Source organism: Euprymna scolopes, chromosome 27 (assembly GCF_053919585.1).
Source record: "Euprymna scolopes isolate OS-2025 chromosome 27, ASM5391958v1, whole genome shotgun sequence".
NCBI lineage: Eukaryota > Metazoa > Mollusca > Cephalopoda > Sepiida > Sepiolidae > Euprymna > Euprymna scolopes.
In genome coordinates this window covers 95,081,375-95,093,495 of record NC_136508.1, presented here as the reverse complement: position 1 = coordinate 95,093,495, position 12,121 = coordinate 95,081,375, and the positions used below count along the sequence as shown (strand labels likewise).

At 38.7% G+C, this 12,121-nt stretch overlaps 1 long non-coding RNA gene across 1 annotated transcript in view; it reads right to left on the bottom strand.

The window, feature by feature from the left end:
• Positions 1 to 10,817: 10,817 nt before the first annotated feature.
• LOC145249019 (uncharacterized) overlaps positions 10,818 to 12,121 on the bottom strand; it is a 54,167-nt gene continuing 52,863 nt past the window's right edge. Inside the window, exon 2 of the long non-coding RNA XR_013863443.1 lies at positions 10,818 to 11,930. This is a non-coding gene — a long non-coding RNA (uncharacterized LOC145249019). The remainder of the gene's footprint in view (positions 11,931 to 12,121) is intronic.

The window sequence follows — 12,121 nt, the reverse complement described above, 5'->3', positions numbered from 1 at the left end:
CCCCCCCCTCCCAAGCGCTGCCAGAGCGCTCCCCGAGCACCCCCGAGCGCCTCCTCCCAAAAAGCCTTTGCTGGACATACAAAAAAAGCGACACACAAACACACACACACAAACACACACACACACACACACATACACACACACACACATACACACACATTTTCGCTTTTATATAATAGACTAGCGTGGGTGCCCGGCATTGCCCAGGTGTTTTGGAGGTATATATAAAAAAAAAAAAATTTTGGTCGGAAGGTAGGCTCGACCCCGAAGCCTTGACACGAAGGTGGAAAAGAAAGGAAAAAAAACTGACCACAACGGGAGAGGAAGTGAAAACCGTTTTAATTTAACGATTAAAAAGTTAAATGACGGGTGCATGAATTTAATGACGTCAAACATTATACCGTACGGGAATGAAATCAACTTTGGCTGCAAGACAGTTTCTGCGTTTCCCTTCAAGATGTTGGGGAAAATCAGCTCCCCATTTAAAGGGGAGTGTCCAAATGAATAGCAATTGTCTGATATAAGGGGTTTCCCCCGCATTAATCAAATCGCATTGCTTTTCTGGACCTCCGGCACAAGTGCCAGGGCGTATGCTTTTTCTACGGATTCAGTTTCACTTGTATACTGAAAAGCCAAACAAATACACGTAGATCAAGAAATATTGCAAAAATAGAAGTCGCCGAAAGTAAAGATGCATGCGGCCTTCTTTTCGTACATCGTAGATATTATAGTCTATTTAACTGTTTAAGCATTGCCTTAAGGAGAAGTGCTTTCCAACAACCTGGAAAACCTCATCAGTATGCCCTGTATTTAAGAATTCAGGTGAAAAGTCATCTCCCTCTCAGTACAGACCAATAAGTCTCCTGTGTGTCATGAGTAAGTTGTTGGAATCCATATTAAATAAAGAAGTAGTCAACCACCTCAACAGAAACAACCTTCTTAGTGACATGCAATATGGTTTCCGTTCTGCAAGATCTACAGCAGATGTGCTAACGGTTATATCTCATAGGATTAGTGAATCTCTTGAGAAAGGCTTCCTTTCCAGGGCAATTGTTCTTGACATATACCAAAAGCCTTCGATAAGGTATGGTATAAGGGCCTACTTCACAAGATTTCCAGCTACGGTATCACTGGAAATGTTTTGTCAATCATTAAATCTCCGATAGATTCATAAGAGTAGTGGTTAATGGGCAGAAATCAGAGGCCCACAGTATTAATGCTGGAGTCCCTCAGGGGTCTATCCTGGGCCCAACTCTCTTCCTGATCTACATCAATGATCTCCCAAAACACATACTTAAATCATTCGTTGACATCTATGCTGATGACACAACCATCTATGGCAACACATCAAACGCCGTAAATGACAAAGTTCTCTCTAATTCTGTCTCCTCTGATCTTGAGCATGTGATACAGTGGGGGAAGAGGTGGCTGGTCACTTTTAATGCATCTGAAACCAAGCTTCTATCTTTACATCATCAACGCTCTGATCCCCATCTGGCATCAATTGAAATGGATGACTCTCGTCTTGGGGAGGCTCCATGTTTTGACAAGCTTCTGGGTTTGACCTTTACTACTGATCTGAAATGGAACACGTACATCGGGTCTGTTGCCAAGGACACTGGAAAAATGGTGGGATCCTTCTACCGCTCCAGAAGATATCTCACTACTGATGCAATTCTCTATCTGCATAAAAGCCAAGTATGTCCAAGGATGGGGTACTGCTGTCACATCTGGGCAGGAGCTGCTAAAAACAGCATATCCTGCCTTGACAGAGTACAAAATAGACTTCGTGGCTTAGTGGGGAATGCCCTTTTCTCTTCCCTGCAGCCTCTCTCCCACAGAAGACATGTTGCAAGCCTGTCTTTGTTTATCATTATTTCCATGGCAAGTGCTCGTCTGAGCTCCAATCTCTCGTCCCCCTTGCCAATCTTTCACGAGAAACACCCGTCTGGTTGAAACTACTGTCAATAATTTCCCCCACTCTTTATCTGTGCCTAAATCCTAACGTAGATTCCATGAGCAGAGCTTCTTTCTCAAAAGTGCACGACTGTGGAACTCTCTTCCATTTGCCTGTTTCCCATTTGACTACAACCTGGATGTCTTCAAGTCCAACATAAACAAATTCCTGACAAACCGCCCCCTTAAGTAAGACACTCTATCAAAACCCCCAATACTAATGATTACTGCAATACTATCTCATTGATTACTGTACATGCAATAACCCTTATCCCTGAGTGGCCTCCGGGCCTTGATAAGTGGTGTAAAAAAAAAAAACATACACACACACAAATGCACATTTTCGCTTTTATATAATAGATAGATGGGTCATGTACCAACTGACACACAAAATTGCAACATGGTGTTATGCCAGGTTAGGTCTATTCCGCATCATGCTAAAAGTGTAACGTGGCTATTCCACTTTACTTAAAAATAAAACGAAAGAAATAAATAAAAAATTTTTCTTTTTTAACACAAGTATTTATTACACATTACTCTCCCATCTCAATACCACTTAAAAAGTCTTTCGCTGCCACATGTCCATCTAGCTTGGTTCACATTTCTCTTTCATCCGACCTCATGTCAGCCACAGCTGGCCTTTTTCTTTTTTACATATGCATAACCACTTATCAAGGCCCAGAGACCACTCGAGGATAAGGGTTACAGAGTGTACAGTAGTCAATTGGACAAGATAGTAATGGTTAGTAATGAAAATTCGGTAAATTTGTTAACTTAAGTGGAACGGCTCATCAAGAACTTGTTTACGTTAGACTTGAACACAACCATATTGTAGTCAGCTGGAAAGCAGGAAAACGGAAGACAATTCCACAGGCGTGCAGTTCTAAGAAAGAAGCTTTGTTCATGGAATCTACGTTTAGGTTTAGGCACAGATAAAGAGTGGGGAGAATTATTGCTAGTGTTTTCAGCTAGACGAGTGTTTCTCGTGAAAGTTTGGCAAGGGGGGGTGACTATAGATTGAAGCTCACTCGAACACTTTCCATGACAATAACGATAAAGCAGAGACAAACTCGCAACATCTCTTCTGTGAGATAGAGGTTACAGGGAAGAGAAAAGGATATTTCCTACGAGGCTACGAAGTCTATTTTGAACTCTATCAAGGCAGGACAAGTCCTTTCTAGCAGCTCCTGCCCAGATGTGGCAACAGTACTTCATCCTTGGACATACCTGGCTCTTATATACATAGAGAATTGCATCAGCAGTGAGATATCTACTGGATCAATAGAAGGATCCTACCATTTTTCCAGCGGCCTTGGCAACAGATTTGATGTGCGTGTTCCATTTAAGATCAGGAGTAAATGTCAAGCCCAGAAGCTTGTCAAAACATGAGGCCTCCCCAAGACGAGAGCCATTCATTCCAGTTGATGCCAGATGGACATCAGAACGTTGATGATGTAAAGATAGAAGCTTGGTTTTAGATGCATTAAAAGTAACAAGCCACTCCTTTCCCCAGTACCACGCGCTCAAGATCAGAGAGAGAGTTCTTGTCTTTGAACAACACTCTCATTTTCTTTGACGTGCGCTTTTCTTCTCTTTTTTTGAACACATGGTGTTCTTTTTCTTGTCACGCCAACTCACGCACACTTCCTAATTTGCATACACATTTTTTTTTTCAGCTATTACTGCTGCTTATCTCTTCGCAAGCCAGCTATCCTTTGCTGCTGCTGATATTTTCTTGCTCATATGCACTTTGTTAAAAATGTTGAGCAAGATTTGAGTATGGGAAAGTTTCAAATTTCGAAGCCGAACATTTTCGACTTACACGAGTGCTTGCAGTTTTTATGACAACTATATTACGTCAAGCAACGATGAGCCTGGCCAGTACCAGATGGGTGACCATTTGAGGCTTCCAGGTGCTGTATGTGCTCTCCGCTTATCTCGGCATTGCTTCCAGGACGACTGGACTTCTCCTTACCACTGAACTCAAACAGTGTCAATTCAGGAGAGGTGTGGTTAGAGATTACGCACCCTTTGCCTCACAATTACATGCGCAGCTTCCTCTACAGGGGGTATCCTTTGTCTTTCGAGACTGAACGGAGACATCGATCGTATATCACATAGACATGTTAACTTTCTAACACATCATTTGTACTACTACGACTACTACTACTACTACTACTACTACCACCACGAAGGTCAATTTCTTAATAAAACCAATTTGAATGATCTCGACACAATTTTCTAATTAACGCAAAAATGTTTTTGTTGAGAGGCGAACATGTTTTTGCGGTTGGATTAACATTAAAGGTCGTGACCTTCAAGGTTAGTCATATAAATCGTTTTGTCAAGGATTCATAGGATTTTAAAACATATATTTAGCCGACACCAAAAAGTGATGCGTAAGTTTATATCAAAGTTTGTTTATAGGTCACGTGAGTTCTTAGTAAGTTATTTATTTGTAGCATGCTTCAATGAATTTGATTAGTTTGATTGATGTTTTGAAACGTGTAGTCATGCTTGAATGAACTGAACAGTTTTTTGTTGTGTTTTTTTTTTTTTTTGGAAAAAGTTAGGTCACGTGGTACTCGGCCGACGGTGTCACAGCAGAAAATTAACCCTTCTGTTGTTCCAAGTCAACAACTCCGCACTACTTGATTCAAACTAGAAACAAGAAAAAAAAACGCCTTAAAATAAGTAAAAACACACACAAAACACGATACTTGTGCATCTACGTTACCGTGCTGAAATAATGACGTTATTATTTTGAAACGCATTCTTAAAATGGGAAGGGGGTTTTGTAACTATTCTGTACTTTCACCTAACACTTTAATAAACAAATATATCGTAAAAATTAAATTTAACTTGAAAATACTCTTTAATATTTAAATAAAAAAAAAGAAAAAAAAGGGTACTCATGCAGAGAGTGATCCGTGCTGAAATAATAAGGTTATTATTTAAAAAAGCCATTCTTAACATGGGGAGGGGAGGGTGTTTTGTACGTATTCTGTACTTTAACCTTACAATTGAATTAAAAAAAAAACATATAAAACTTTAATTAAACCTGGAAATACGATTTTTAAAAATGGTGCGGATCACTCTCTGCATTAGCACCAAAAAACAAAAAAACAGAAAAAAAAAAAACAATAGCGCAGTAACATAGACGCATAGGTACCTTAAAAACTAATCCAAATAGGTAGAAGAGTAACTTATCTTGCCTTTGGTAACATTTATTTTTATATGTTTGTTTCTTTGACAGTTTTTCAGTTTGTTGTCTGTAGTAATAATAACTCGAAAATTCTTTGAACAGTTTTTTTTTTCGGAGGGGGGGTAGAAGATAGCACCAGCACCATGATGTTCTCCCCTTTGGATTCCCCTCCCGCCGAGAATCACTCAAAAAATTGTAAATAAATAAATAAATAATGTCAGGAAAAAATTGAGGGGGTGCAATGGTGCATATTTTTAAACCTTTTATTGTGGATGGGGGGGGGGGCTGAACGATCGTGCAGATCAAAACAAAGGAGACTATGTTATTTGTTGTGACACCATAGACCGAATTCAACGTGACCTAACTTTTCCTAAGTGAAAACGAGGCTCGAATTTCAACCCTAATTGCACTATTTGCACCTCGATTTTATTCTAAAATATATATTTATCTAATGTAGGTCGCATTCGGCTGGTTAATCAGTTGCTATATTTGCTTAGATTACATCCGGCTAGACACATTTATTAATCAGGTGTTGTTAACTCTGGTTAAAATGAACTGCACACTGTTATGTTTTTGTTTTGTTTTTTTAATCCTTGGAGATAAAGCTTGATAATTTTTGCACTCATTATTTTTGCGGACTATTATCCTCATCTTCATAGTTGTTGTTTCATCACGTTTCGGCCAACTCAACCTCTGGCCTTCTTCAGGTGGTTAACCACAATGGGACATGAATGCTGAGTCTCTTAACATTCCCAGTAATTACTGCCTTCCATAGTTGTCTCGCCACATTTTGGCCAACTAATTCTCTGGCCTGCTTGGGTAGGCTCCCAGCGACTGTGATATTTGAGGTGTTTATTTTAGGCGCGGAGCTCTGCCATTGGTTGATAATTATTTTGTGGTTATCTTATTTTTTTTTTCTTCCCAAGCGGAAGCGATGCGTGGAGCCATGTGCAAACGACGATTTTTTATTTTGTCTCTCATGGTGGATGTGTTAACATCCGGTTGGCTGCAAGTTTTCATCATGTTCCCACAGGATTGAAGCCGATATCTTCAGACAATGTTCACCTGGACTCAACACCTTTATCCATTGTACCACGAGCCCATAAGGGCAATCAAGGTTGTATGCATCATAAATCCAATTTTGTGTTCTTATCTGGTCTTCTATTGTCGGTCCATACCGAATGGCATTATTATTGTTATAATTATTTTTTTTCTTTTTTAGAATCCTTTGAGATGAGGCTTCATAATTTGTGTATCCATTTTTTTTTTCTTCATAATTTGTGTATCCATTTTTTTTCACCTCGTATGAAGATGAGAGCAATCGGTCGCAAAAAAAGAATGAATGCACAGACTGCAAAACTGAACCGACAGTTTTCTGCACCTTACTACTTCCGTGCCGGCTCACGACAAATTGGAAGTGCGTGTTTTGTTTGTGATACCATCACTAGAATATTGTTCTACAGGACCAATGAGCTCCCTCTATCTATTTTTTTTATTTTTTTTTTTTTTGTGCTAGTGCACTTACTGCTCCGCGCTATTTTTTAAATCGTATTTCCAAGTTTAATTAAAGTTTTATGATGTTTTTTTTATTCAATTGTAAGGTTAAAGTACAGAATAGGTACAAAACACCCTCCTCTCCCCATGTTAAGAATGGCTTTTTAAATAATAACGTTATTATTTCAGCACGGATCAATAAGTGCAGTAGTACCTTTTTTTTTTTATTTATCAGAGCTCCCATTTCTTATATGTATTGCCATCACCTCGGCTGAGGACATGCACTTACATCCCCCCCCCCCTGTATGGTTTCAAAGGCGATTTTGAACTCTGTGAAAGCAGGAAAAGAATGCTCCGAACAACTTCTTCCCATATGTAGCAGCATTATTCCATTTTAGGGCGTATTTTGCTCTTAGACAGGTAGAAGATTGTGTTGGGATGGAGATATCTTCTGGAGCGGTAGAATGATGCAATCATTTTTCTAGCTGCATTGGCAACAGATTCGATGTAAGTCTTCCATTTCAGGTCAAGAGTGAAGCTCAGTTCCAGAAGCTTGCCAAAGCAAGGTGCTTCCTCAAGACAAGAGCTATTCGTATCAAATGGGGCTAAGTTGAAATCAGAGCGTTGGTGGTGAAAAGATAGAAGCTTGATTTTGGATGCATTAAAATTAACCAATCACTTTTTGCCCCATTGCACCATGTGCTCAAGGTCAGACAGATCTTGGTCGATGGTGGTCTTTGAAGTGTTACCATAGATGGCAGTATCGTCTGTGTATATGTCGATGAATGAACTTAGAATGTGATTTAGGAGATCATTGATGTAAAGATTAGGAAGAGAGTTGGATCCTTGAGGCACGCCAGTGTTGAGTTTTGGATTTCTTCCCATCAACGATTAGCCGACTTGTATAAATAAACGGAGAGAAAGAATGCGATAGTTGAGAAGATATTTTCAGATATTTCCAAACTGGAAATCTTGTAAAGTAAACCCTATTAAACCCCTTTTGATATGTAGAGAGTTGTTGCTCTGGAGATGAAACTCCCATTGATAGATTCACTGATCCTATGCGCAATTACAGTCAATATATCAGCAGTAGATCTCACGATACATAAACCATATTGCTTGCCACTGAGTAAGTTGTTTTCATTGAATTGCTTAACTATTTATCACGGATTCTAGCAACTTACTCATGACACACAGAAGCCTAGTTGGTTTGTACTGAGATGCAAATCAGTCTCCAATATTTTTAAATACAGTAGAACCCCGGGATATGACATTAATCCATTCTAGGGTTGAGATCATAAGGTGAAATCGCTATATGACGAGCTCTAAGCAAAATTTTATACAGTACATATTAAAAATTAGTACAAAATACAGTATATAATACACATGTATATAATCAAATAACATTTTAAATAACACCGTAAGGCAGAGCAAATACTGTAACCAGAGGCCAGAAAAACATTGTATTCCATATCATGACCTGAAAAAAACATATCCTAGTGTTACAAGAACAAGTCGCCTCTTCTTGTAAGTGAGTAAATATGAGATAGGATAGCTGAGGATTTGAACCTGCAAAACTAGGATTGGAATTGAGAATTCCGATCATAAGTTAAAATAAATAATACAGAATGTTATTGAAAATGGAATGTAGAATTACCATTGTTTAGTTCACATAAAATAGTTAGATATCTGTTGATTGAAAAAGGAATGTGATAATGCAATTTTGTTTCTGTTAATGAAATGAAATTAAAATAAGCAATCTAGATCCGAACAATAGAAAATGTTAAACATATTTGTAAAGTGGGTTAGGAAAATTAGGTTAGAGAGAAATCGGTTGTTGTAAAAACGTGAGGAATAATGCATGCTTAGAGACGGAGGCATGTCAGGCCACGAGTCCGAGATGCACATATTTGGTCACGCAATGACGTTGTGAGTTCTCAATATAGAGAGCTTTAAGTCAGTCAGTCAGGAGAGAAGAGAGAAGTCAGAGGTCGGACAGACAGAGCCAACATTCCGTCTTGGAAGCAAAGGTGGGAAGAAATTAATCATGTAGAGACTTTGAATTCCTTGATGCAAAGCCATTGATCGGTCGAAATGGAATAAACGAACATCACCATAATTTTGTATCTGCGTCTTCGTGTTATGTTATTTAACAGAAAGGTTTGTGAATTTATATTATAAGAACTTTGTGAAAATCATCATCTCCAAAATAGGTAAAGAAATATGTGTCAATGTTATAGAAACACTCCCATCAGCAGAACGGTCAAACAGTATAAATGTCAATCTATCTCAAGCTCTATCTATCCTCTTCTATCTATATAAATATCCTCCTCTCACTGTGTATTACATGTTCCCGGCTCTATTAAAACGTACCCTCTCTCTTTTTATATATACGCGATATATCTGCACACCACAATATGAACAACAACAAATATATAATTCGTCATCTTAATAAGACAATACACTAGGGTCACCGTATCCCGGAGTTCTACTGTACTGGGCAGACTGAAAGCCTAATTGGTTTATACTGAGATGCAGATCAGTCTCCAATATTTTTAAATACAGTAGAACCCTGGGATATGGCATTAATCCATTCTAGGGTTCAGATCATAAGGTGAAATCGCCATATGACGAGCTCTAAGCAAAATTTTATACAGTACATATTAAAAATTAGTACAAAATATAGTACAGTATATAATACACAAGTATATAATTAAATAACATTATAAATAACACTGTAAGGCAGGACAAATACTGTAACCAGAGGCTGGATAAACATTGTATTCCATATCATGACCTGAAAAAAAAACGTATCCTATGGTCACCATATCCCGGAGTTCTACTCTACTGGGCAGGCTGAAAAGGTTTTCCAATGTGTTGGGTAAGCATTTGACGTTTAAGCAGTTTTGGAAAAATGGGAGCTAGTTTTGGTTTATAGCTTTTTGAGTACTATGACTGGAATATTGTCAGGACCAGTTGATTTGCTGGCATCAAGGTTCTTGCTAAGCTTGGCAACATCACGGACAGATATGTGGATGTTGCTCAGATTATTTTGGGTCTTGGGAGGAAATTTGGTCCTGATCACACAGAGTTGAGGGATTGGCTTTGTTGGATGCTTAGTAAATAATCTCAGGCCTATTGATGACATGAATGATTGTAAATCCCTCTTGAGTTTTCATAACTGTAACTTCTTTGATAATAAAGAGAGTGATAACTTGAAAAACGTGTCTGTGACGATCTAAAGTTTCGATCAGTGGATTCAATGTTTTAAAAAAATCTGTCCTAAAGCAAAAACAGAAAAGAGATTTTCACTACCTTGCATTTTGATATTTTCTGTCCCCCTCCCCCCTTTTTCAAAATTTCTGTATGTGTGGGCTCAGGATAATCTTGCAATGGGCCACATGCAGCCCATGGATCATATGTTTGACATTCCTGCTCTCTACACTAAAGTTGATCCCATGTGACTGGTATATTACTCACTGTATAGTGTGGATCACATTCATTCGGTAGGTCACCCGCCTTTATCATCTTTAGTCATTGTTACGTGAAACCGTCCTGCTCGTGTATCTCTGCCATCTTTAAAATATCTCAGCACCTGCTCACAGTCAAACATCATCGCAACAGCACAAGAGTCTTCTACTGTTACATAATGTTATAGTTTTAAATTACCTTTGTTTACTTGCTTCTCTTGCATTATCTCTTCCAAATTACCCCTAGCGGTAATAAAATTCTATAGGTTATTCCCCTTGGCTGGAAGAAGCCATTCCGCCATGATAACATTGTATGAGAACCACAGCACATGTATTCTTTGTTAGTTAATAAAACCTATATTTATGGTATACCAGTCTCTTCTGCATTTTCAAATACCTTTTCACTTACTACACATAACGAAAACTCCTTTTTTCTTATAAAAGACTGACTGACACCTAGGTGTCAGAAGTGAACTCCAAACAGAAGTCACTGAAACCGTGTGACTTGCAGATGGATATTTTCTACCTTTTCTGGCAACAGAGGAGATGTTCCAAGACACCATCTCCAATCAGGAGTTGGGCGCGCAAGATGTAACTAGGTTTAGCGAGACATGCTATTTGACCGTCTGTTTGTCTGCTCAAATTCAAACGCAGGGAACTCGTCGGTCTGATCTTTTTTCCTGTGACTGTTATTTATTTAACAAACTCTTTGGTTATAGTAAAGTTTGTCTGCTCTTTTTTACTTCCGGTTTCTGCTCCACAGACGATAGAGACAAGCAAAATATGGTCTCTTCTGGTTAATGATTATTTTCCTCTCAAATAGGATGAAAGCCTTTCTGTGCGTTAAGAATGGCTTTCTTGTCTGCTTTACCAAGTCTAATTATCTAGACAGCTGAAACCAGAATCAAAAAGGGCAAACAGTCTCAACTATAACTATAATTTTTTTTTTAAATTGCGCGAGCCTTTTCTAGTCTCACACAAAAACACACGTTCACATCTCAAGCTATATTACTTGTCATATACATACGCGCACACAAACATATGCGCCCACGTCCACACACGTACATATATTCACATATATACACTCACATTTCTGTATACACACACACACACACACTAACATACGCACATACACGCATGCATGGAAATCCACACATGTGCAAAGGCCCACCGGAAACACCTATAAAAGCAAGAGCAATAAGCGGCTTCTTCCTTTCCCAACCTGCCTTCCGAGGTGGTTGGTCGGAGCACCAACCACCGCCGTTTTAGCAGGCGCACGCGCATACCTCACACCACTTGCTACTATGTGGGACAAAAAGCCACCAGACAGTACGTATACTTTATACGCTTTCTATCTCCATAACCTGGATTGAATTTCTCACTCTATCTCCCCTTCGGTTTTGGCCCATCAACACAGACATGTGCGCTCTTTCTACAGGCCAGCTTGCCACTTTGCATTTCTCTATTGCATTCCTCTTTCCTTCCACGCGCGTAGTCGTCAATGGACGAATGGACACGTGTACACCCAAGACTTTCATTTCTCAACAGAAAATAAACGACATGTTTATTTTATTCCAGCATTTGAGTTCTTTGTTTCCTTCATTCAATTCCTTTCATTATTTTTTCTTGTAGCGAGTTAGGGTATTTCATATCCTGGTCTGCAACAAAATTAACATTTGTGTCTGAGTAGTTTTGCCAGCAGATGCATCCCCAATGCGTATATAATGGTTGGCACAAGGTCAATAAGTGAAAGTGTATCACTACCACTCGTCTTAATTCTCACAGACATAAGACATTTTTTAACCCTGCAAAAAAAAAAAAAAAAAAACTTCATAGCGATAAATACATGCATGGACCAGATATAAAATTTACATAAAAATTTAAATGGTAGATATCTTATCTTAATATTTTATTTTTCATTTTTTTTTTTTGGGGGGGGGGCAAGGGGAGCGGTTATTCAGACTATTGTTTTCATTTTGAGTGTCATTTTCTCAAC